The following is a 27,534-nucleotide window of genomic DNA, read 5'->3' on the forward strand; positions in this document are numbered from 1 at the left end:
TACTCTGTGTGTGTGCGTGTGGCAGAGAGAAGGGGTGGGCAGAGCTTGGCTTGAGAGAATGTAAATGAGTGTACTGTCTTGTTCCTGAATTACAAGGCATCTTCACCTGTTTTCTTTTCTGTTTTCTAATTTATCTACAGTATTTATGGTTTCTAACTAGAAAAAAATAAGAAAAAGTACTGATAATTTTCAAAAAATGTACATCATCTCAAGGATGATGATGGAAGAGGAGGTAATAGCTAAAAGATAACTTCAGCTTCCCTTTTACAATTCTTTTTTCATTTTTTTAGATGAGAACACCTAATTTGCAATTCAACTTCTGATGTACAATGACTGTCCTGCCATGGCCAAACACAATTATTTGGGGGATTGGTTATTCAATAAATAAAGATGAAATTACTCTTTGTACTTTAAATGAAGAGGACATTGATTTATTTAAACTTTCTCACTGACTGACTGTCTTTCGTTCTGTTTTGGCACTTTTTAACACTCTTACCAGTGGTTTCAAGGCAATTGTATATACCTATCCAAACCAGTATATTTGTCAATTTTTAGCAGCTAGAGTTAAAATTGAAGTTTTAAAGTAGATGGAAACTACTAATTAAGGTTTGAGAAAGAACAGATTTTTTTTTTCATTTTTTTTTTCCCATATCACCAACTAAGAAAAACAAATACAATGGAAATCTTTGAATTGTTGATATCACCAAGCAAGGTTAAGATGGGTACTAACATTTTGTAAATTAGGATGCAAAATAAATTCATTAGTTGATTTTAATTTCCAAACAATATAGAATGAAATCTAATGGAGAATTTATGACTTTAATAATTTTATTTTCTCACTTTAAAAATTATAGACATTTGAAAAAATTTAGAAAACAGATAAGCAAAAGGAAAAATACATTAAAATTACATATAATCCCACTGATAACAATCCTTAACATTTATATGCTTATTATTTTCATTTATTTTCTATTCTAGAATATATATATATATATATATACAATTTATATAACTTGAATCATAGTATACCTATTGTTTTTGTCATCCTTATTTATTTCAAAAATAAATTTTGAAGATATTTCCTGGATTACTATGTTATAACGTAAATGTCATAGCAGCAGAATGCTCCACACAGCTGGATTACCAAAATTTTTCTTTTCAATTTTTTTTTTGAGTTTTGAAATAATTTTAGACTTACTGAATAGTTGTAGAAATCATACAAAGAAATTCTATAATACTTTTACCTAAAGTCTCCAGTGTTAACATTTTACTAGATGTGTTTATCATTCCTGTGTTCTCTCTCCCTCTCTGTGTGTATATATACATAAAATATATATGAACTTTTTTTAACCATTTAGAATAAACAGCATATATGATGTTGTCCCTTCACACCTAAACACTCCAGCACTCCAGTGTGATTTTCTAAAACTGAAGACATTCTTTTACCTAAGCACAGTGGAGTAATAAAAGTTAGAAAATTAACACTGATGCAATACTTTCTTCTAATATACAGACTTTTTTCAAATATTTTCAATTGTCCTTTTAATGTCTTTGGTAGAACAGGAATCCTGTATCCAGAATCCAATCAAGGATCACACATTTCATTAGTGAGTTGGATAGGAGTCAAATCATGAAAGGACTTTACAGACCTTATTACGATTTACTTTATCTTATAAGAATAGAGGTCATTAGGGATTTTAAGCAGGGAGTAGGATTCTCAGATTTTGCTTTTTTTTTTTTTTTTTTTTTTTTTCTGTTGACATTCTAGTACATGGTTTGGAAGAAGACTCTTAAATAAATTCCTGTGAGAGGGGCAAGAATGTGAAAGAAACTGTATGAATGGAGAGGAGGGGAAAATGCAAGATAGATCAAAATTTAGTATGCAAAGGCAATCTCTCCTCCTAGATTCCAAAATAGGAGTCAAATAATTTAATTCGGTGATGCCAGATCTTCCCTTACTAAAATTCACTTACACGAAAAAGAAATTTTGTTTTCCTGCTTTCAACTACGGTTCCAAAGAATGTTTTAAGGTTGAGTTCCTAATGCATTCATTACTTATCTCTCAACAGAAGGGGATAACCCAGTTTCATACCTTCCCACCTAATTTCTAAAATTATTTTACATGGTCACAGTCCCCTATTATTTCAAAAGAGGCTGACATGAAAATTTAGACAGGTCTTGAATTTCAGCCCCTAAAGACATTATGTTATCCAACAATCAGTACAATGTTATACACCGTCTCTAGACCTTTGCTTTGATTTCAAGTAATCACTGTTTAGTTATCTATGATGCTAAACTTCTGTCATGTAATAAGTCCTACGAGTTAACATGAAAACATATGCACAATTTATTGTTTGGCATTCCTGTAAAGCCTACAAAGCCTACCATAATTAAATATATCCATCAATTAAATGTCAACATCTCACTTGAGAACTTAGTGCATCACACCCTCCAATTTGCACACAAATCTTTTGGGAAGTGTGTTAAAATGCAGATTCTGATTCCATAGGTCTCAGATGAGGGTCTAAGATTCTGCATTTCTAACATGCTGCTAGGGGGATGCTGCTGCTTACCAGACCACAATTTGAATAACAAGAATGTAGACACTGTTGAATAATTATAGCTGGATAATAAATTTTTACTTGTACCAAGAGGTTAAGTAGCAGTCTGGAAAGAGAACAAGGGTGGACATCAAGGATAAGGAATCCAAGACCTACCTCTGCTATTACTGAGCTGGGTAACATGGGCCAGATCCTATTCATTCTGGGGCCTGAGTTTCCTCAATGTGTACATATGCAATAGAACAATGAATTGGTTTCCTGGGATATGATATGTTTTTAATAAACATTTAATAAAATTCACACCTTTATGAATGAATGGCCTATGGTTGGTTTAATTGGAGTAAACTTATTTACTTAAAACATTTAACTTAAAAATGTTAAATATTTTCCTGCTGACAATGCATCCCACATTGTTCCAATATCATAAAGAAAATGGAAAACTAAATTAGTTCCATGAGAAAGTGACCTCTTCTCTTTATAAAGTTCCAACGTGAATAAAACAGCAAATAAAGAATGTGGTCCAAGGACCATCAATCAGGTGGTTAAAAGTATCCCTTCTCATATAGAATTGGATACACTACTTATATATCTCAAGCAAGACTTTTAGCAAAATATCCTCTTTTTAAATTTTGAATGAAGCAGTTTTTTAGTTCATTTCAACATCTGGCTCTGAACTGATGATATGCAAAGAAAAATAAAGGGCCATCTCTTGCCTGAAGAAGCTTTCAGATTGGTAGGCGCAGATTTCCCCAAGAAATAAACGGAGTCCAATTGGAATACTGAAAATCCAAAATTAAAGTCATCATGCAAAAATTATTTATTAATAATCTGTAAGTGATAAGATAGAGAAGATGTTTTGTTTTGTTTTTTAATGGAGAGGAGGAGGAGAGAGAAAGAAAGATTATTTAGCTCGGCAGAGCCTTATCTAGGAAACATCCATTCACTTTCTCACAATCTTCAGGATCAGCTGTGTTTTTGAAGCAGCTGAGTACCCAGGGGTCACCTTTTGCCAGCTGCCTGAGTCTTGTTTCTTTTGATCACTTTATTTGGCAGATGTGATGTGATACTCTTTGCCAGCTCGCTCCTCTGCGCCTGCTAACTTGCTGCACACTGCTCTCATCTCACTTGCAGGGCTGCCTCTGGGTGAAAGCACTTATTCCTGCCAAAGGCAGTCCTCCCTGGAAGGTCAAGCCCACTGTCATCTCTTGACAGCTCAGACTCCTGCAGCAGATGCCGTTCTCCCTCTGGTCCTAATGTCAGATTCAAAGGCCTGAGCAGCTTCCATCAGCAGAAGCTGCCTCTTAATTGCTATAGATCAAAAAGTGCTGAATATGTCAATTAATATAGAGTGGAAGTAAGCAAAGCAAGCAAGAAAGGATCTGGTTTATCAAGATAACCCATTTCCTATGGTGCTGATGGCTTTCTTCATGCCTCACGGCCCTACCTCATTAATGGGTTGGCACTTTCCCCACCAACACCAGGAACGATTTCAATGTCTGTCCTACACCTACTCTCACTGACTTTTTTGTTTCCTTAGCGAAAGGAATTGTCTCTAGAGCTACTGCATATTTGTACTCCTCAAAACCACACACAAACACACATACACACACACACAGGAGTGCATGTTACTTCATTTTTTTTTTCATTCACCTATTATTCCCTTGTTCTTTCCTATTACGTTTCATCAATATGGCTAGAAAACTTAATTTTTAGAGATGAAAGGGGTCTTCACTAAATAGTCTACAGATGAGTAAACTGAGGCCCAGAGAGTTGAACTATACATATGCAAAGCTGCACAGAAGCTCTACTTACTATCCCGCTTTCTATTTGATGCATACTTCCATTTCACATGTGTATTCCCTCGGCTGGCCGTATTTCAAGAACCTGATATAAGACCAAGAGAGGCGATCACATGCTGTGGTTGAAAGCCAAGTCTACTGTGCCCCACTGGCTCTGATACTTATTTGCTTTCTCCACTGTCAAACAGGAATTAAGCAGCAGCTATCGCACGGAGTGGCTGGGTGCTTTAAGGCTGTTGGTATTGGTAAAGCTCTCTGGTCCTGGAAAACAGAGAGTTCTGTAAAAGCACTATCAACCCTTACTTAAGTGTGAATTTGTATCCAAAGGAAATAAAGCATTTAGAGGTTACTGGACTTATTTAAAGTATCTAAATAAGTAAAGTTAGAGAACGATGTTCTCTAAAAATTTGGGACTTTAGTTTTTTTATTTTATGATAGATCATCAGATTGCCACATTTTATATTTACAATTAAGCAAATTTAAAAAATCCATTTTTTAGCACGTCTGTTTTATAAACCAAAAGAATGCTTACATTCAAATGTAGGATGGATGTAATTTCAATATTCACAATAATTCCCTTCCCAAAAAAGAACATTTTTCCTTCAGATGGAAAAAGTTTTGTCATGGACCTGTGTCAATTCAAACAGTGCAGTTTGCATGCCACTTATCCCTACTTCATCTACTCTAATGAAGGAGTGAGTTGTCAGAGGGTATAGGAGACCTTCTTCGCACATTACAAAGCTCATGGGCTTTGGCTGAGAAGATATTTTTCGGGATTCTAAATGAAGCAGCTACCATTTGCCCAAGTATTAGGCAGCATTCATGAATTCTGCACGTAAATCCAATTTTCAAGAATCAGGATCCAAAAAATTTATCAAAGGTAAAGCAATAAGCCAAGTCTAAGAAAATGAAATGTAACCTGGAATAACAGCTAGTTCTTTATTCTTTATTGCAAAAATTCACTTGCATTTCTGGGGAAGTCCATAATAGCAGTACATGAGAAAACAGACTGCAAGCTTAATAGAAGATCAATGTGGGCCTCACTGCATGAACAGTGTACCCAGACTTAGGTTGGCAATGGTTCTACTCAGTTTTGTGGAATTTGGACCAAGCCTGGAGGTGAGGTTAAAAAAGGAACAGAGATCCATTGAGCAGGCAAATGGAGGCAAAGGGTCTGGGCTGTGTCATAAAAAGATGCTGATAATCCAAGGGATATCTATCTCAGAGAAGCAGAATGTAAGGAGAGATACAGTCACCCTCTTCAAATATCTGAAGAGCTGCCTTGGGAAACAAAATAGAACAGACAGAAGTCACAAGAAGGTCAAATTATTGGAAATAAAGACAGATTCATGCTGCATAAAAGAAAAACTAACTCTTACAGTAGCAAAAAAAAAAAACTGTTGGGAGAAGTGCTGGTGAGCTCTGTACACTGGTAAATGTTCGAGATGAAGTCAGGTAAAGGTCTTCAATAAGATGTTCACACTAAGAAGGAGTTAGGTCAGATGGTCTAAGAAAAGTAAGATGGTACTATAGGGGCTAATTTAGAACTAAGAGGTCATGAAAATCCTTCTTGTATGACCTTGGACATCTCTATAATTCTTTTTTAGTTCTGTTTTGTCCATAATTGAAGCTATTACATATGATATACTCAGTTTGAACATGCTCTAACTTCTATCTGTAAACATGTTTGCATCTTAGCTCTGATTATGGCAGCTATCATCAATTAAATACTTTCTATGAACCACACGCTGTAAAGTTTACATTCGTTATTTTATTTAATCCTCAAAACAAACTTTGAATTAGGTTATATTGTTAATGCCATTTTACAGATTCAAAAACTAAATTTCAGTGTTGATATGTACTTTGACCAAGCCACGCAGCTAACAAGAAGCAAAGAATTCTAACCCAAATCTGTCTGATGTTCTTAACACCAGGCAGCGTGGCCTGAAAACATTTACAATTTATTATCCTGAAAGTATTCTCATTTTTCCCTAATAGACTTTGTTTCATTTCCAAGTCTTATGCCTGGAAATTGACACAAAGTCCTGATTACCCAAGAATGATTCATCATGAAATTGTTGCTCTTCCCAGATCTGTTTTCTTGATATTTGTGTTAGACTGAATTATGGACCACAATTTAGATGTGTTCTTAACCTTAATCCATATTCCTGTGGGTGTATGTTTATTCCTTATAAATAAGACTTCTTGAAGATGTTACCTTTAGTTAAGGCAGTGGCCCAAGTGAATGAGGGTAGGCCTTAATCCGGATTACTGGAGGCCCTGTAAAGAGACAAAACCAGAAGCCAGTGTCAGAGAAGGTCACAGGGAGAAGCTAGAGGTCAGAGGGAACCCAGAGGAGAAAGGGGAGGACATCTCCATGAGACCGAGATGTAGCCAAGGAATCCCAAGAGTTGCTGGTAACCAGCACAAGAATATTACTGACCCCGAGAGAAAGCATGGTCTTGCCAACACCTAGAATTGGACTTCTGACCTCTGAAACCATGAGACAATAAATGTTTGTCAACACATCACATGGTATTTGTCATAGCAGACTGGCGAACTAATATCGATGCAAGCCTCCACCACAATGCCTTCTATCATGCTGGGGGACCCAATGCCTATGTGAATGGTGTTTTGACATCCCAGGGTTTACATTTCCTTGACCCCTCAAACTATAGCCATTTTTATTTGCACTACACGTCAGTCATTTACACCTTGAATATAAGACCTATTCCAAATCTAAAATATCCTGACCATAACATTTCATCCTTTCTACTCAATGCCTCATTTCACAACACCTGCACTCTGGTCTTCCTATGATCTCTTGGAAAACCGTTCTTTATTCTCCAAGAATGTTACCACCCTCCTTACTTGGCCTCATCCCAAGATATCATAGTGCCTCATCTCAGCTCCATTTCTTTCTGACACCTTTGACTCCCTGATACACATGTCTATCTAAACCTCAACAAGGGTCACTTCGACCATTCCCATTGTCTGCTTTTACATGTGGGTTGCTGATGCGGCTGCTGAAAAATCAAGCAGCCATGAAGATTGATGTCCCTGAAAATGCACAGAATCCAACCACAGCTCTTCCTCAACCCACAGTACTCAGCAATTTCAGTCAGTCCCCTCCATCATTTCCCTCAGGCATTTTTCCAAACTGTCTCCATTCTCCACAACCTCCTAAACCCCACATTTCTGTTGTAGAATATAACTTGGCTTCTTTCAGTCTCCTAAAACTTCCAACTCCATTCCCTCATTCTCAGCATAGCACCTTATTACCTTGTACTACATAGTTTAAAAGCCATTAGAGGCCCCTACACTTGTGACCACCAAATCTATGCACATTTCTCATTTCTCTTGCTTTCATATTATATTATTCTATCTTATAATTTTATAATATAATGACATATAAGGTCAATATAATGACATATGTATATATAACATTTATATGCATATATATGTAACATACATGTTATACATGTATAATGTATATGACTATGTGTCTCTGATTCACCTTTATTGGGAATGTTATTCCATCAGTAATGCACTTTCTCTACTTTTTTTCCCAAATATTTTTCTCTAGGTGATCATTCATACCACCTTTTAAACATGCTCAAGTCCCCCTCACATCTACTTGATTCAATATGATTACAATTACATGGAATTAAATCCTGTGCAGAGAAAAGAACTTGGAAGCAAATATAGTAAAAGGTGTTTTGCGATTGTCTTTGCCAGGCTGAGTCCTTCAAAGTTTTTGCAGTTGCCAGCCCTCAGCACCCTCTGCTGGCAGAATGCAGGTACAACATGCAAAGCAGTGGGGATGGATGATAAAAGTTAAAAACACTGAACTTTTTACCTTCCTTAAATTGGAAGGAAATGAAGCTCCAGGATTCTTGAGTGCAATCCTTAAATATTGTATTATACAGGATGCATGGCATTTTATTTTCTACCAAAAGGGAAAGTTTAAGTCTTGTAACTGAATTTTTAAAACTAAACCAAAGGAAAAAAAAAAGCAGAAATTAGAAATACACTGTTTCTTAGTATATTACTGGTAACCTGTAATGAATTTCACCTTTATAATTCACTTTATTTACATCTTCTACATTTATTTACTCATTCAGTCAAAAAACTATCTGAGCATTTTGTAGGTGCCAAACATTTTGCTCACACTAGTTTCAGCAATACATAGTCCCTCCATTCAGGGAGTTTAGTCTGGTGAAGCTTAAACAAAAAACACCACTTTATATTTATCACTTACTTTACAATTTATAAAATACTTCACTTCCAATATTGTATTAAACTAGTTAAAATGTTAAAATGGACTCTTCCTGTTTCCATTTCAGCTGATTTAGACTACAGATCTGTGCTGCCCAATATGGTAGCTACTAGCCACATATGGCTACTGAGCAACTGAAATGTGCCTAGTTTGATTGGAGAGAGCTGTGTGTGTAAAATACACACCACATTTCAAGAGTTATTATAGAGCAAAGGAATGCAAAATAGCTAATAAGTTCTATATTGATTACATGTTGAAATGTTATTTGGGATATATTGGATTAAATATTTTATTAAAATTAATTTCACCCTTTTCTTTGTTATCTATTCAAACATGGCTACTAGAAAATTTTAAATTGCATATATGACTTGTATTTCTATTTTACAACAGGCCATAGATTCTACATTCTAAAATGATTCTGCCATGAAGAAGTGTCAAAGTAGGAGAAAAATGGTTAGCTGACTCTTAAATCCTTCAGCTATATTGGGGTTGTAAAAAGATTGGGAAAGTAAATATTGGAGAATCATTTGATTGATTTTTGGAGAGAGTTATTCATGTATAAACTGTCACCTCTCCTCCCTCAGGAAAGAGGGTGGGAGGTGCCTGTGTATGACTTCAAGCCTACTGGGAGAGGCTTCAATGGGATCACTTGGAAAGCTTGTCAAGAGGCTGGCCACATGGCCTGTGGAAGCAGAACAAAGGGCTGCATAAGAGAAGTAACTGCACTTCCAGACTTCGACAGGATAAAGAATGCCTCTCCCCGCCCCCCAAGAATAGGCATGGACTACATGTGTTAGAGCTAGCATGGCCCACCTGGAGGGGTGATGGGATGTCAGCAGACGAAAATTGGGGTGAATTGTCAAATACCTGAGAGTGAAAAGATTCTGGGAATTCAAGTTGAGTGACCCCCAGTGGTGGTAATGGAGGGGAGAAGAGAACCAATGGACTCAGAAAAACCCATAAAAGCACCCATCCATCTACCAAGTCCACAGATACAAAATCATTTTTTCAAATTATATTAATAAATTAAGACCTTCATGCCCTCTTCTCTCTCTTCCCTTGATCCCTTGCCATCCTATCTCTCCTGATCCTTCTGTGCCAACCCCAGAGAATCAGGAACCATAAGTAGCTTGCTGAGGTAGGAAGACAGAGGACAAACTGAAGGAAAAAAGAACAGGTTGCCTACATTTGCTTTCCCAGTATCAGTTTCCAGCCTGCAAGAGACCTGAGTGGAGTAAGAAGGGAAATTTTGTGTTTTAAATCAACTTCATAGTTTTTGATTATGCATTAAACAGAAAAGACAATTCTAATTACTGAATTGAAGTTATGTTTCGCAACTTAAGGGACTGCATGCCTCTTTATTACCTAAAAGTAACTAGAGCAGTAATGAAGTCTGACCAAGTTTTGTATCCAGAGACAGGGAAAAAACTGGTTTCCCATGAAATAATTAAGGGTGGCAGTGGCAGACAAACATTTTATGGTTACATCTTGTTTGTCATGTTGTCCAATGTGATGATCACACCAACAACTGTTGGTGGTTTTGTCAAATGTCCAAAACTCTACAAATCACTTGATGTGCACAATCTCACTTAATCTTTACAACAAATTTATGAGGTAGGAACTATTATGATTTCCACCTTAAAAATAAAGAGGCAAAGGGTACATCGATTGAGGAACAGAAGGGTGAACTGTGGTGTATGCATACAATGGAATATTGAGCAACTATGAGGAGTGAAGCTGTGAGACACGAAAGGAGATGAATGGATCCTGCAGACAGCATCTTGAGTGAAGTATGCCAGAAACAAAGGCAAACACTATAATGCCTCACCAATATGGACTAACTACAATATGTAAACTCAGAATTGAATCATGCCAGAAACAAAGGCAAACACTATAATGCCTCACCAATATGGACTAACTACAGTATGTAAACTCAGAATTGAATCTTAGAGCACAACCTATCAGGGAATGATTACTGTAATGTCGCTAGATTTTAAGCTCTTACAGCAGTCAAATCTATTCCTGAATTGTAATGGCTATCTCCAAACTCTGAGATGCTGATCCCTTTGTGTATAGCCTGATCGGTCTCTGGAATGTTGGGTATCTGTGTGACACCTGAAACTCAGAGCTTGAGTTCAGCAGATATGAATGTCAGTATTAGTGCATACAGCAACTGTCAAAAAAAAAAAAAAAAAGGCTGAAAAACAGCCTAGACTTCAATTAAGAGATGTGAATGAAGAATATGTGGTTAAGACTAGGGCAATTCAGGCCAAAGGGTAAAGGTAGAAACTGATTGTATTTTAAAACCCAACTTCCACGTGAGAACAAGGGAAGAGATGTTTATTTGGTACAGAATCTATATTTTTTAAACAATATAACTTCTACAGTTTGTTCAAACACCATAATTACATGAAACTTTAAATAGGAAGTGAGATATGGTAGGTTTGTATAGATTAGAGTGAAATAGCAACACATTCCAAAGTAATTTGGGCAGAGAATAAAAATACATATATGCAGGGACCCTCCTGAGGACTTGGTGGAAAATGCAGAAGTGTTGGATTTCCTCACCTGGATTGTTGCTGATGTTCTCAAAAATATTGAGGACTGGTGGCTTGGTACGCTGAGCCCTCTATCTTGGGGCTGGCCCTTATGAAGCTTGTTACTTCAAAGGAGAGACTAAACCTGCTTATAATTGTGCCTAAGAGTCTCCCCCAAGTACCTCTTTGTTGCTCAGATGTGGCCCTCTCTCTCTAGCTAAGACAACTTGGCAGATGAGCTCACTGCCTTCCCCCCTACGTCAGACCTGACTCCTAGGGGTGTAAATCTCCCTGGCATTGCAGAATATGACTCCCGGGGATGAACCTGGACCTGGCATCGTAGGATTGAGAACATCTTCTTGACCAAAAGGGGGATGCGAAATGAAACAAAATAAAATTTCACTGTCTTGAGAGATTTCAAAAGGAGTCGAAAGGTCACTCTGGTGGACATTCTTATGCACTATATAGATAACCCTTTTTAAGTTTTAATGTATTGGAATAGCTAGAAGTAAATACCTGAAACCATCACTCTAATCCAGTAGCCTTGACTCTTGAAGATGGTTGCATAACAAGCAAGCTTACAATGGGTGACAGTGTGATTGTGAAAATCTTGTGGATAGCACTCGCTTTATCCAGTGTATGGATGGATGAGTAGAAAAATGGGGATAAAAACTAAATGAAAAATAGGGTTGGATGGGGGGATGATTTGGATGTTCTTTTTTACTCTTATTCTTATTCTTCCTGGTGTAAGGAAAATGCTCAAAAGTAGATTGATGTGACGAATGCATAACTATACGATGGTACTGTGAATAGCTGATTGTACACCATAGATGACTGTATGGTATGTGAATATATCTCAATAAAACTGAATTTAATAAAAAAAATAGGACAGATTCGGTGTTGGTGGGGACTTTGTAGAACGTAACTGCAGTTAATAAAGAGAATCAACTCTAATTCATCTAAATATGGAGAATAAATTCAGAACAGTTTATCCTAATGGCTGACATTAACCAAACTGGACATTCTAGATGCCCGGGATGAAATCAAATTTGGCATTTCATACAAGCTGAACAGGAAAAGTATTCCATATATTCCAGCCAACCGGAAAGTACTTCAGAAGGTGGAAGTCCAATACCAAGGATGCCAGGGTGGAAAGACGACACCACCAGAACCGGGAAGCTGGAGGACCTCCCAGCCCAGGCACTGAGCTACATCTGGCTTGGGATGATCTCATGGGTATGACATTCAAATGGGTTGGTGTTGGCAAATCAAGAGGGTCAAGGATCCAGCTGTTTTATACAAAGGAGGAACTGATACACAAAGGCCACAGCAGCATCCCCTATCACTGCAGTAACCAGCTGCGACTGTGTTACTGGACCTTAAAAATCCAAAACAGTAAACAAATAAACATGAAAGCCATTTACTGTGCTTTTATTTAAGCCTTCAGCTCAATACACTTATTTCTACAGTTTTCTTAAACATCTGAAGGCAAGAGATGTGTGAATTTTTAAGAATTCTGCAATTTAAAATGAGAAAGGTTCACAACAGACCTTTTATGACAGGTTCATTGTTACAAAATTTTATGTCCAATTGGTACAATTTAGTAATAAATACATCTAATAGTCACCAAAAAGAAAATAAGAAAACTTAGATTTTAAAAAGGCTAATTTCTGAAGGAAACAGTGCTAATGGAGCTAGGACTTGACTCCAGATTCTTCTGATTACCCAGTGTGCTACCTACTATAAAAGCAGCATCATTTTATTTATATGCAGAGCAGCGCTGCGATGTAGATATTCCTGTCCCCATGAGAAAACTAATGCCCAATGATATTGATATAGAATTATTTTAAAACTAGGGAATATTTTGATATGATGCAGTTTAGTTTTGGGTTTTGTAAGAACTGAGAGCCAATGATAGCAGGTGAATTTCCCACAGTCAAACAGTTACACCTCGAAGGCAAACCCTAACTCCCAGTTCAGGGTTCATTCTTGCGCAGTACAGATCCTCTCGCACTTATTACTATTTTTCTCTGTCTCAGCTCAGCAAGAGTGAGCAGAGATGTGTGATATGCCATGTGACACACATCCTTTGTGAGTCTGCCAGGTCCTCCCTTCCCTGCCTTAGCAAAAATTGCAAAGAAAAATAAGAGACCTGTTTCAAAAATCTTCTCTGAACTTGAGATGTGTGGAACTCCTTTGAAATGTTCATTTTTTGCAAACTGGTAAGTTGAAAACATTACTTCTGAGTGGCCTTTTCTGGTCCTTATGCTCATCCCCTGCAACTTCAGAATATTCATTAATCAAATCTTGAGTTAAGACTGCTCTGTTTAAATAATACAGTAAATGGAAACCCCCAGAATGTCAAAACTGGAGAGGGCTTTAGGAATACCTTTCTTTCTATTCATTTGTTTATTCAACAAAGACACTTCTGCACTGAGCTTCTACTATATGTCAGGCACTGTGCCAGCAAGAGGGATACACATGAATAAGATGTAGTCCCAGCCAAGGTTGGGTTTGGTGAGAAATCACCATCTCCCAGGGTAGCTTACCCCATTTTGGGAAAATTCTCATATTACATTTCATTTGTATCTATTCACAGAACTATAAAAGAGCCTGTATGTTTAGAGACAGTGAGCTCAGACTGACTGGAGCATTGTATGGTGCATAACTCGCTACTTCCCAAACACAGCTTTGACTGTTAGGAAAGGTCATTTGTCTACTTTGTCAAAATCTTCCTGGTAAGGTAAAGTTTTTCTTTATGAAATGTCTCCCTTTTTCTCAAGTAATAATTTTTTATTAAATTCTATCTTTTCTTAAAGCTTTTGACCATAGCGTTCTTCTGCTCAATATTTCTGTGGAACATCTATTTTCATCCTTTATCAATGTTTCTGTATCATATTTTTAAAGTATTTCTCTTACAAGCAGCATGTAGCTATTATCACTCTGACAATTTTTTGTCTTTCAACTGGAGCATTTACGCCACCAACATTTAATGTAATTACTGATATACTTGGGTTTGAATCTATCATCTACCTTTTCTACCTTTTCTATGTACTTTTCAGATTGATTATGTTTTATTATTCCATTTCCCCACAATTAGCTTGGCACTTTTACATTCTTTTACTACTTTTTTGTGTTAAAAATGAAGAATTACAACAAGTATATTTAACATCTCCAAGTCTAATAGAAGTATTTTTACCACTGCTAAGAAACTGAAGGATTTTTACCTTGCTACTCAAAGTGTGTTTCTTAGACCAGCAGCATAATAATCATCTGGAGGCTTGTTCAAAAAGCAAAATGTCTGGCCCCATCCAAGACCTTCTGATCACAATCTACACTTTAATAAGATCCCCAGATGACTTGTATATGAAAAAGGTTGAGGAAACACTGCCTCAGAAACACCTTAACTCTATTTACTCTTTCATAATTTAAACACCATTTTCATCTCTTTTAACTTTATATTTTAAACCCATATTTTATCATTGTTTTAGACAACATGCATTTCTATTTACCAACAGATATATACTTTTCATTTATATTTATTCCTTTCTGCATTTCTGACCTTGCAGTCAAGACCATTTTCTTTTTGCCTGAAGGACATATACACACATTTACTTTAATGTGACTTTGCGTAGCAATTTTGTTTGAAAATATATTTCCCTATCATTTATCATGGAGTTTTCAAACATATACATATACATACACATATATATAGGAATAGAGAGAATAGTATAATGAACCTGATTTACCCATGACAAATTTCCTCTTCTCTACCTCATTCACTTTTCACACCCTGATATATCATTTCTTCTGCAAATATTTCAGGTTTATCTCTGAAATATAAGGACTCTGTTTGCAACCTAACCTAATACCATTATCACACCTAAAATTAAATAATTCATTAATATTATCAATATCCCATCAGTATTCACATTTCCCAAATCATCTTATGCTTACGGATTTTGTTTTCTTGTGTTGTTTCAGGTTGTTTGGAATTAAAGCTTACATCTTACACATGTACCCCCTTTACAAGTATATTTTATAAGTAAAACATACTCCTTACAAGTAGATTTTATTATTGAAGAAATTTGGCCATTTGTTTTATAAAGTGTCTCATAATTTTTATTTTGCAAATTGCACTCTTACATTGCTACTTTAAATGTTCCTCAGTACCCTATACTTCTTATAAGTTAATAGAGACTTGATCAATTTTAGTTAATTTTGTTATTTCCATGAAAATGCATAAAATGTCTAATTCTCCTTTTATGGTATCAGCTGTTGATGGTCACTGCCTTGGTCCACTAAGTCTTTGAGGGTTGCAAACTGATTCTAATCTTAATCTATCATTTTTTGACTATTAACTGAAACACTTCCGTAAAGGGAAATTTACTTCATCAAATCTTTGGTTACTCAGAGGTACAAACTTATTTCAAATTAAAAAAAAAGATCAAACATTCATGTCACTGTGGTACCAGAAGGAAAGCAGAAAAAGAGGCAGAAAAAAATATTCACAAAAATAATGTTTTGAAACTTTTCCTGAATTTGGCAAACACATAAACTTATGGATTCAAGAAGCTAAGTAAACCCCAAACAAGGTAATTCATAAGAAATCCACACCACTACTCATCCTAGTCAAACTTTCAAAAACTAAAGACAAAGGAAAAGTCTTTAAAGCAGCAAGAAACATGAGACCTTTTCCACAAGGGAAAAGCAATTCAAATGTCAGCTGAGTTCTCATAAGAAACTAATGAGGCCAGAAGGAAGTAGCACAACATTTTTCAAGTGAAAAAGAACTATCAACCCAGAATCGAGAAAATGTATCCTTCAGGAATGAGCAAGTCAAGAAATACTCAGATGAAGGAAAACTAAGGGAATTTATTTCCAGAATATCTACACTAAAAAAGTACTACACTAAAGAAAATACTCTAAAGAGAAAGGAAGCAATAAAAGAAGGAATCCTGGAATATCAGAAAAGAAGAACGGACAACGTAAAGACTAAAAATATGGTTAAATACAGTGAACTTCCTTCTCTTGAGCTTCACAAATTATTTGAGAGCTGAGGCAAAATAAAATAAAAATTGTCTAAGTGCATGTAGAGGAAATATGTAAGACAATTATAGCTGGGAGAGGGGGATCATTAAGGAAGTTAAGGTTTCTGCACTGAACTGTCACACGACACAAACAGGCCATGATAGATATCAGAAGAAAGTAGGATTGACTATAATATCACAAAAAGTATATTTCAAAGAAAAGAAAATTACCTGAGACAGGGAAGGGCATTACATAATGTTAAAAGGGTCAATCCATCAAGAAGACATAGCAATCCTAAATGAGTATGAAGCAAACAAGTGCAAAATTTGTGAAGCAAAAATGGATACAACTGAAGGGAGAAATAGACAAATCCACAATTACAGTTGGAGACTTTAACACCTCTATCTCAATAATTGATAGAACTAGACAGAAAATCAGGAAGAATATAGAAGAACTCAACAACACTATCAATCAACAGGATCTAATCAATATTTATAGAATACTCCACCCAACAGCAGCAGAATGCCCATTCTTTTCAAGTACCCACCATGGAACATATAACAAGCAAGACCATATCTTGGGTCATAAACTTCAACAAATTTAAGAGAACTGAAATCATGCAGTGCATATTCTTAGACCACAATGGAATCAAACTAGAAATCAAAAACAGAAATATATAAGGAAGATCTCCAAACACCTGAACACTAAACACAATACTTCTAAATAATCCATGGGTCAAAGAAGAAGCCTCAAGGGAAATAAAAATGCATTTAATGGAATAAAAATGAAATTACAACATATTAAAATGTGTGGGGCACAGCTAAAATAGGGTTGAGACAGAAAATTAGAGCAATCACTAAATGCTTAAAATAGAAAAGAATAAAAGTCTTAAATCAATAATCTAAGCTCCCATCTCAAGACTGTAGAAAAAGAAGAGAAATATAAGTCCAAAACAAGTAGAAGGAAGGAAATAATAAAGAGCAGACATCAATGAAACTGAAAACAAACAAAAAAAAAATACAGAAAATCATGAAACAAAAAAGTTGGATATTTCAAAACATTAATGAAATTGATAAGCTCTAGCAAGAGTTGGGGGAGAGAGGGCAAAAGAGGGAGAAAGGGAGAGAGATTAATTTCCAATACCAGGAATGAAACAGAGGATATCACTATAGACCCTGTAAATATCAAAGAGGAAAACTCTACACACATAAATTTGACACATTAGATGACATGGACCAGTTCCTTTAAAAACACTAACCTAAAACTGAAATTTTGAATAGCCCTGTAACTACTAAGACATTGAAAAACTCAAAAAAGAAATTCTCAGGCACATATGGTTTCACAGGAGGATTCTACCAACCCTTTATAAAAGAATGAATAACAATTCTATATAATCTCTTCCAGACAACAGAAATGTAACTTATTTCATAAAATTAGCATTACCCTGATACCAAAACCAACCAAAGGTAGCAGAAGAAAAAAAAAAAGAAAAGAAAGAAAACTACAGACCATTATCTCTCATGACTATAGGTACAAAAATCCTTAGTAAAATCTTAGCAAATAGAATTCAATAAGATACAAAAAGAATTATACACCATGACCAAGTAAGGTTTATTTATTTCAGTATGTGAGGTTGGTTCGATATTCAAAAATCAGTCAATGTAATTCACGTTAATAGGCTAAAGAAAAATCACATGATCATAACAACCACAGAAGAAATCATTTAACAAACATTCATGATAAAAACTCAGAAAACAAGGAATAGAGGGGAACTTCCTCAACTTGATAAAGAACATTAAGAAAAACAAACATCCTTTAACTAACATTATACTTAGTGGTGAAAAACTGAATTCTTCCCCACTAAGATTAGGAGCAAGGTGTCTACTCTTACCACTTTTATTTAACACAGCACTAGAAGTTCTTGCCAGTGTAATTAAGACAGACACAGAAAGGAAGAAATAAAAGGGTTCTTATTTCCAGATGACTTAATTGGCTTTGGAGAAAATTACAAGTGATCCACCAAAATAGTCCCAGAACTAATAAATGAGTCCAGCAAGGTCACAGAATACAAGATAAATATACAATAACTGTATTTCTATACATTATCAATGAATACATGAACACTGAAATTAAAAATACAGTACCATTTACAATCACTCAAAAAATCAAATATTTGTAAATCTAGGAAACATGTATAGGATTACTATGCTGAAAACCAAGAAATGATGATGAAAGAAATCAAGGAATATCTAACGAAATGAAGAGACATACCATGGTCATGGATAGAAGACTCAACATGGAAAGATGTGAATTCTCCTCAAATTGATGGAGAGGTTTAAGGCAATTCTTTTTGAAAGCCTAACAAGTTAATAAACAAGATAATTCTAAAATTCATATGAGAAGGCAGGAGGCGGGGCAAGATGGCAGACTGGTGAGCTGTATGTTTTAGTTACTCCTCCAGGAAAGTAGGTAGAAAGCCAGGAACTGCGTGGACTGGACACCACAGAGCAATCTGTCTTTGGGTATACTTCATACAACACTCATGAAAATGTCGAACTGCTGAGATCAGCGAAATCTGTAAGTATTTGCGGCCAGGGGACCCGCGCCCCTCCCTGCCAGGCTCAGTCCCGTGGGAGGAGGGGCTGTCAGCTCCAAGAAGGAGAAGGGAGAACTGCAGTGGCAGCCCTTATCGGAAACTCATTCTACTGATCCAGACTCCAACCATAGATAGACTGAGACCAGACACCAGAGAATCTGAGAGCAGCCAGCCCAGCAGAGAGGAGACAGGCATAGAAAAAAAACAACACGAAAAACTCCAAAATAAAAGCGGAGGATTTTTGGAGTTCTGGTGAACACAGAAAGGGGAAGGGCGGAGCTCAGGCCCTAAGGCGCATATGCAAATCCCGAAGAAAAGCCGATCTCTCTGCCCTGTGGACCTTTCCTTAATGGCCCCGGTTGCTTTGTCTCTTAGCATTTCAATAACCCATTAGATCTCTGAGGAGGGCCCATTTTTTTTTTTTTTTTTAATCCTTTTTTCTTTTTCTAAAACAATTACTCTAAGAAGCCCAATACAGAAAGCTTCAGAGACTTTCAATTTGGGCACGTCAAGTCAAGAGCAGAACTAAGAGAGCTCTGGGACAAAAGGTAATAATTCAGTGGCTGAGAAAATTCACTAAACACCACAACTTCCCAAGAAAAGGGGGGTGTCCGCTCACAGTCACCATCCTAGTGGACAGGAAACACTCCTGCCCATTGCCAGCCCCATAGCCCAGAACTGCCCCAGACAACCCAGTGTGACGGAAGTGCTTCAAATAACAGGCACACACCACAAAACTGGGCGTGGACATTAGCCTTCCCTGCAACCTCAGCTGATTGTCCCAGAGTTGGGAAGGTGGAGCAGGGTGAATTAACAAAGCCCCATTCAGCCATCATTTGAGCAGACTGGGAGCCTCCCTACACAGCCCAGCAGCCCAGAACTGCCCTGGGGGGATGGCACTCACCTGTGACATAGCACAGTCATCCCTCAAAAGAGGACACGGGGTGCAAAGCCTGGAAGAGGGGCCCACTTGCAAGTCTCAGGAGCCATACGCCAATACCAAGGACTTGTGGGTCAGTGGCAGAGACAAACTGTGGCAGGACTGAACTGAAGGATTAGACTATTGCAGCAGCTTTAAAACTCTAGGATCACCAGGGAGATTTGATCCTTAGGGCCACCCCCCCTCCCCGACTGCCCAGAAACACGCCCCATATACAGGGCAGGCAACACCAACTACACACGCAAGCTTGGTACACCAATTGGACCCCACAAGACTCACTCCCCCACTCACCAAAAAGGCTAAGCAGGGGAGAACTGGCTTGTGGAGAACAGGTGGCTCGTGGACGCCACCTGCTGGTTAGTTAGAGAAAGTGTACTCCACGAAGCTGTAGATCTGATAAATTAGAGATAAGGACTTCAATAGGTCTACAAACCCTAAAAGATCCCTATCAAGTTCAGCAAATGCCACGAGGCCAAAAACAACAGAAAATTATAAAGCATATGAAAAAACCAGATGATATGGATAACCCAAGCCCAAGCACCCAAATCAAAAGACCAGAACAGACACAGCACCTAGAGCAGCTACTCAAAGAACTAAAGATGAACAATGAGACCATAGTACGGGATATAAAGGAAATCAAGAAGACCCTAGAAGAGCATAAAGAAGACATTGCAAGACTAAATAAAAAAATGGATGATCTTATGGAAATTAAAGAAACTGTTGACCAAATTAAAAAGATTCTGGACACTCATAGTACAAGACTAGAGGAAGTTGAACAACGAATCAGTGACCTGGAAGATGACAGAATGGAAAATGAAAGCATAAAAGAAAGAATGGGGAAAAAAATTGAAAAAATCGAAATGGACCTCAGGGATATGATAGATAATATGAAACGTCCAAATATAAGACTCATTGGTGTCCCAGAAGGGGAAGAAAAGGGTAAAGGTCTAGGAAGAGTATTCAAAGAAATTGTTGGGGAAAACTTCCCAAATCTTCTAAACAACATAAATACACAAATCATAAATGCTCAGCAAACTCCAAATAGAATAAATCCAAATAAACCCACTCCGAGACATATTCTGATTACACTGTCAAACACAGAAGAGAAGGAGCAAGTTCTGAAAGCAGCAAGAGAAAAGCAATTCACCACATACAAAGGAAACAGCATAAGACTAAGTAGTGACTACTCAGCAGCCACCATGGAGGCGAGAAGGCAGTGGCACGATATATTTAAAATTCTGAGTGAGAAAAATTTCCAGCCAAGAATACTTTATCCAGCAAAGACCTCCTTCAAATTTGAGGGAGAGCTTAAATTTTTTCACACACAAACAAATGCTGAGAGAATTTGCTAACAAGAGACCTGCCATACTGGAGATACTCAGGGTAGCCCTACAGACAGAGAAACAAAGACAGGACAGAGAGACTTGGAGAAAGGTTCAGTACTAAAGAGGTTCGGTATGGGTACAATAAAGGATATTAATAGAGAGAGGGGAAAAATATGGCAAACATAAACCAAAGGATAAGATGGCCGATTCAAGAAATGCCTTCACGGTTATAACGCTGAATGTAAATGGATTAAACTCCCGAATTAAAAGATATAGATTCGCAGAATGGATCAAAAAAAATGAACCATCAATATGTTGCATACAAGAGACTCATCTTAGACACAGGGACACAAAGAAACTGAAAGTGAAAGGATGGAAAAAAATATTTCATGCAAGCTACAGCCAAAAGAAAGCAGATGTAGCAATATTAATCTCAGATAAAATAGACTTCAAATGCAGGGATGTTTTGAGAGTCAAAGAAGGCCACTACATACTAATAAAAGGGGCAAATCAGGAAGAAGAAATAACAATCGTAAATGTCTATGCACCCAATCAAGGTGCCACAAAATACATGAGAGAAACACTGACAAAACTAAAGGAAGCAATTGATGTTTCCACAATAATTGTGGGAGACTTCAACACATCACTCTCTCCTATAGATAGATCAACCAGACAGAAGACCAATAAGGAAACTGAAAACCTAAACAATCTGATAAATGAATTAGATTTAACAGACATATACAGGACATTACATCCCAAATCACCATGATACACATACTTTTCTAGTGCTCATGGAACTTTCTCCAGAATAGATCATATGCTGGGACATAAAACAAGCCTCAATAAATTTAAAAAGATTGAAATTATTCAAAGCACATTCTCTGACCACAATGGAATACAATTAGACATCAATAACCATCAGAGACTTAGAAAATTCACAAATACCTGGAGGTTAAACAACACACTCCTAAACAATCAGTGGGTTAAAGAAGAAATAGCAAGAGAAATTGCTAAATATATAGAGACGAATGAAAATGAGAACACAACATACCAGAACCTATGGGATGCAGCAAAAGCAGTGCTAAGGGGGAAATTTATAGCACTAAACACATATATTAAAAAGGAAGAAAGAGCCAAAATCAAAGAACTAATGGATCAACTGAAGAAGCTAGAAAATGAACAGCAAACCAATCCTAAACCAAGTAGAAGAAAAGAAATAACAAGGATTAAAGCAGAAATAAATGACATAGAGAACAAAAAAAAAATAGAGAGGACAAATATTACCAAAAGTTGGTTCTTTGAGAAGATCAACAAGATTGACAAGCCCCTAGCTAGACTGACAAAATCAAAAAGAGAGAAGACCCATATAAACAAAATAATGAATGAAAAAGGTGACATAACTGCAGATCCTGAAGAAATTAAAAAAATTATAAGAGGATATTATGAACAACTGTATGGCAACAAACTGGACAATGTAGAAGAAATGGACAATTTCCTGGAAACATATGAACAACCTAGACTGACCAGAGAAGAAATAGAAGACCTCAACCAACCCATCACAAGCAAAGAGATCCAATCAGTCATCAAAAAGCTTCCCACAAATAAATGCCCAGGGCCAGATGGCTTCACAGGGGAATTCTACCAAACTTTCCAGAAAGAACTGACACCAATCTTACTCAAACTCTTTCAAAACATTGAAGAAAATGGAACACTACCTAACTCATTTTATGAAGCTAACATCAATCTAATACCAAAACCAGGCAAAGATGCTACAAAAAAGGAAAACTACTGGCCAATCTCCCTAATGAATACAGATGCAAAAATCCTCAACAAAATACTTGCAAATCGAATCCAAAGACACATTAAAAAAATCATACACCATGACCAAGTGGGGTTCATTCCAGGCATGCAAGGATGGTTCAACAAAAGAAAAACAATCAATGTATTACAACACATTAAAAACTCGATAGGGAAAAATCAATTGATCATCTCAATAGATGCTGAAAAAGCATTTGACAAAATCCAACATCCCTTTTTAATAAAAACACTTCAAAAGGTAGGAATTGAAGGAAACTTCCTCAACATGATAAAGAGCATATATGAAAAACCCACAGCCAGCATAGTACTCAATGGTGAGAGACTGAAAGCCTTCCCTCTAAGATCAGGAACAAGACAAGGATGCCCGCTGTCACCACTGTTATTCAACATTGTGCTGGAAGTGCTAGCCAGGGCAATCCGGCAAGACAAAGAAATAAAAGGCATCCAAATTGGAAAAGAAGAAGTAAAACTGTCATTGTTTGCAGACGATATGATCTTATATCTAGAAAACCCTGAGAAATCGACGATACAGCTACTAGAGCTAATAAACAAATTTAGCAAAGAAGCGGGATACAAGATTAATGCACATAAGTCAGTAATGTTTCTATATGCTAGAAATGAACAAATTGAAGAGACACTCAAGAAAAAGATACCATTTTCAATAGCAACTAAAAAAATCAAGTACCTAGGAATAAACTTAACCAAAGATGTAAAACACCTATACAAAGAAAACTACATAACTCTACTAAAAGAAATAGAAGGGGACCTTAAAAGATGGAAAAAATATTCCATGTTCATGGATAGGAAGGCTAAATGTCATTAAGATGTCAATTCTACCCAAACTCATCTACAGATTCAATGCAATCCCAATCAAAATTCCAACAACCTACTTTGCAGACTTGGAAAAGCTAGCTATCAAATTTATTTGGAAAGGGAAGATGCCTCGAATTGCTAAAGACACTCTAAAAAAGAAAAACAAAGTGGGAGGACTTACACTCCCTGACTTTGAAGCTTATTATAAAGCCACAGTTGCCAAAACAGCATGGTACTGGCACAAAGATAGACATATAGATCAATGGAATCGAATTGAGAATTCAGAGATAGACCCTCAGATCTATGGCCGACTGATCTTTGATAAGGCCCGCAAAGTCACTGAACTGAGTCATAATGGTCTTTTCAACAAATGGGGCTGGGAGAGTTGGATATCCATATCCAAAAGAATGAAAGAGGACCCCTACCTCACCCCCTACACAAAAATTAACTCAAAATGGACCAAAGATCTCAATATAAAAGAAAGTACCATAAAACTCCTAGAAGATAATGTAGGAAAACATCTTCAAGACCTTGTATTAGGCGGCCATTTCCTAGACTTTACACCCAAAGCACAAGCAACAAAAGAGAAAATAGATAAATGGGAACTCCTCAAGCTTACAAGTTTCTGCACCTCAAAGGAATTTCTCATAAAGGTAAAGAGGCAGCCAACTCAATGGGAAAAAAATTTTGGAAACCATGTGTCTGACAAAAGACTGATATCTTGCATATACAAAGAAATCCTACAACTCAATGACAATAGTACAGACAGCCCAATTATAAAATGGGCAAAAGATATGAAAAGACAGTTCTCCGAAGAGGAAATACAAATGGCCAAGAAACACATGAAAAAATGTTCAGCTTCACTAGCTATTAGAGAGATGCAAATTAAAACCACAATGAGATACCATCTAACACCGGTTAGAATGGCTGCCATTAAACAAACAGGAAACTACAAATGCTGGAGGGGATGTGGAGAAATTGGAACTCTTATTTATTGTTGGTGGGACTGTATAATGGTTCAGCCACTCTGGAAGTCAGTCTGGCAGTTCCTTAGAAAACTAGATATAGAGTTACCATTCGATCCAGCGATTGCACTTCTCGGTATATACCCGGAAGATCGGAAAGCAGTGACACGAACAGATATCTGCACGCCAGTGTTCATAGCAGCATTATTCACAATTGCCAAGAGATGGAAACAACCCAAATGTCCTTCAACAGATGAGTGGATAAATAAAATGTGGTATATATACACGATGGAATACTACGCGGCGGTAAGAAGGAACGATCTCGTGAAACATATGACAACATGGATGAACCTTGAAGACATAATGCTGAGTGAAATAAGCCAGGCACAAAAAGAGAAATATTATATGCTACCACTAATGTGAACTTTGAAAAATGTAAAACAAATGGTTTATAATGTAGAATGTAGGGGAACTAGCAGTAGAGAGCAATTAAGGAAGGGGGAACAATATTCCAAGAAGAACAGATAAGCTATTTAACATTCTGGGGATGCCTAGAAATGACTATGGTCTGTTAATTTCTGGTGGATATAGTAGGAACAAGTTCACAGAAATGTTGCTATATTATGTAACTTTCTTGGGGTAAAGCAGGAACATGTGGGAAATTAAGCAGTTATCTTAGGTTAGTTGTCTTTTTCTTACTCCCTTGTTATGGTCTCTTTGAAGTGTTCTTTTATTGTATGTTTGTTTTCTTTTTAACTTTTTTTTTCATACAGTTGATTTAAAAAAGAAGGGAAAGTTAAAAAAAAAAAGAAAGAAAGAAAGAAAGAAAAACAAGGAAAAAAAATGATGTAGTGCCCCCTTGAGGAGCCTGTGGAGAATGCAGGGGTATTCGCCTACCCCACCTCCATGGTTGCTAACATGACCACAGACATAGGGGACTGGTGGTTTGATGGGTTGAGCCCTCTACCATAAGTTATACCCTTGGGAAGACGGTTGCTGCAAAGGAGAGGCTAGGCCTCCCTATATTTGTGCCTAAGAGTCTCCTCCTGAATGCCTCTTTGTTGCTCAGATGTGGCCCTCTCTCTCTGGCTAATCCAACTTGAAAGGTGAAATCACTGCCCTCCCCCCTACGTGGGATCAGACACCCAGGAGAGTGAATCTCCCTGGCAACGTGGAATATGACTCCCGGGGAGGAATGTAGACCCGGCATCGTGGGACGGAGAACATCTTCTTGACCAAAAGGGGGATGTGAAAGGAAATGAAATAAGCTTCAGTGGCAGAGAGATTCCAAAAGGAGCCGAGAGGTCACTGTGGTGGGCACTCTTACGCACACTTTAGACAACCCGTTTTAGGTTCTAAAGAATTGGGGTAGCTGGTGGTGGATACCTGAAACTATCAAACTACAACCCAGAACCCATGAATCTCGAAGACAGTTGTATAAAAATGTAGCTTATGAGGGGCGTCAATGGGATTGGGAAAGCCATAAGGACCACACACCACTTTGTCTAGTTTATGGATGGATGAGTAGAAAAATAGGGGAAGGAAACAAACAGACAAAGGTACCCAGTGTTCTTTTTTACTTCAATTGCTCTTTTTGACTCTAATTATTATTCTTGTTATTTTTGTGTGTGTGCTAATGAAGGTGTCAGGGATTGATTTAGGTGATGAATGTACAACTATGTAATGGTACTGTAAACAATCGAAAGTACGATTTGTTTTGTATGACTGCGTGGTATGTGAATATATCTCAATAAAATGATGATAAAAAAAAAAGAAAAGGCAAAGAACTAGAATGCCTAAAACATTCTGAAAAAAGAATAAAGTGGAAGGAATATGCCTACTCAATTTAAAGACTCACCTTTTAAACAAATGGTATTGAAGCAACCGAATATCTACAGAGAGGGGGGAAAAAAAACAAAACATGACCTAAACTTCACACTTTATACAAAAATTAACTCAAACTGGATCATGGACTTAATTGCAAAATGTAAAAGTATAAAACTCAGAAAACAAACAAAGGGTCAGAGAAGAAACTCTTTTAAGATCTACAGTTAACCAAAAAGTTTTTATACTTGACACCAAAAGCATGATCCATAAAAGCAAAGATTTAAAAATATATACTAATTCTTACTGCCCTCTCCAGACCAGAAAAGTCCAGTCATTTATATACATACCCTTAAAGCCAATGTCAGATACACCTGCAGACACATACACACTCACATAGTCACTAAGATGCCCCCAGTTCTGTGTCTGAGAGCTCCCAATGCTTCTTGGCAGGAGGTTGGCAAGTCAGCAGAAAAGGCTTCAGCAAGGTCAGTGAGAGCACAGAGAGCATAGATTAGAAAATTACTGAAAGTGAACAATGAGGAGTGACAGGTGTAATTAGGCCCATCATGGCTAGCATGATCAAAACCAAACCTGAGCTATACAGCTCAGGAACTGGTAAGTAAAGTGGGTGTGTCCTGGGAGTATGGAAAGCAAGGTATACCAGTGGGAGGTACAAGAGTTCATGAAGAGGTCAGGCAAGATGGCGGCATAGAGAGGAGTGGAAGCTAAGCAGTCCCCCTGGAACAACTACAAAAAACCATAAACAACTAGTAAATAATCCAGAATAACTGCGGGGGGACAAACGAGACCATCCATTCATCATACACCAACCTGAATTGGGAGGAATGCCCGAGAACACAGCATAAAATCTGTAAGTAAAACCTGCAGAACCAGGTCAGGAGAACCTCTCCCCCATAGCCCGAGCTGCGGAGCCGCGTGGTGCCAGAGAGAAGCTCTCTCCCAGCAAGCGAATATAGCTCAGCTGAGCTCCAACTGGGGTTTTAAGTAGCGAGTGTGAACTGCTCACTACAGGTACGCATCCC

The 27,534-nt window shown here is 37.2% G+C and overlaps 1 protein-coding gene across 2 annotated transcripts in view; it reads right to left on the minus strand.

Annotated features, from left to right (window-relative positions):
• Positions 1-1,728: 1,728 nt before the first annotated feature.
• Positions 1,729-27,534, minus strand: part of CCDC50 (coiled-coil domain containing 50) — a 104,257-nt gene continuing 78,451 nt past the window's right edge. Inside the window, exons 13-14 of one of the 2 annotated variants that reach the window (XR_005217307.1) lie at positions 6,579-6,640; positions 1,729-4,621 (exon numbers count right to left, since the gene is read on the minus strand). The gene's annotated coding sequence lies outside the window, so the exon portion shown is untranslated. Of the gene's footprint in view, positions 5,642-6,578; positions 6,641-27,534 lie in introns of both variants that reach the window. The other variant, XR_005217306.1, reaches the window with a different exon arrangement.

Source organism: Choloepus didactylus, chromosome 1, assembly GCF_015220235.1.
Source record: "Choloepus didactylus isolate mChoDid1 chromosome 1, mChoDid1.pri, whole genome shotgun sequence".
NCBI classification, from domain to species: Eukaryota; Metazoa; Chordata; class Mammalia; order Pilosa; family Megalonychidae; genus Choloepus; species Choloepus didactylus.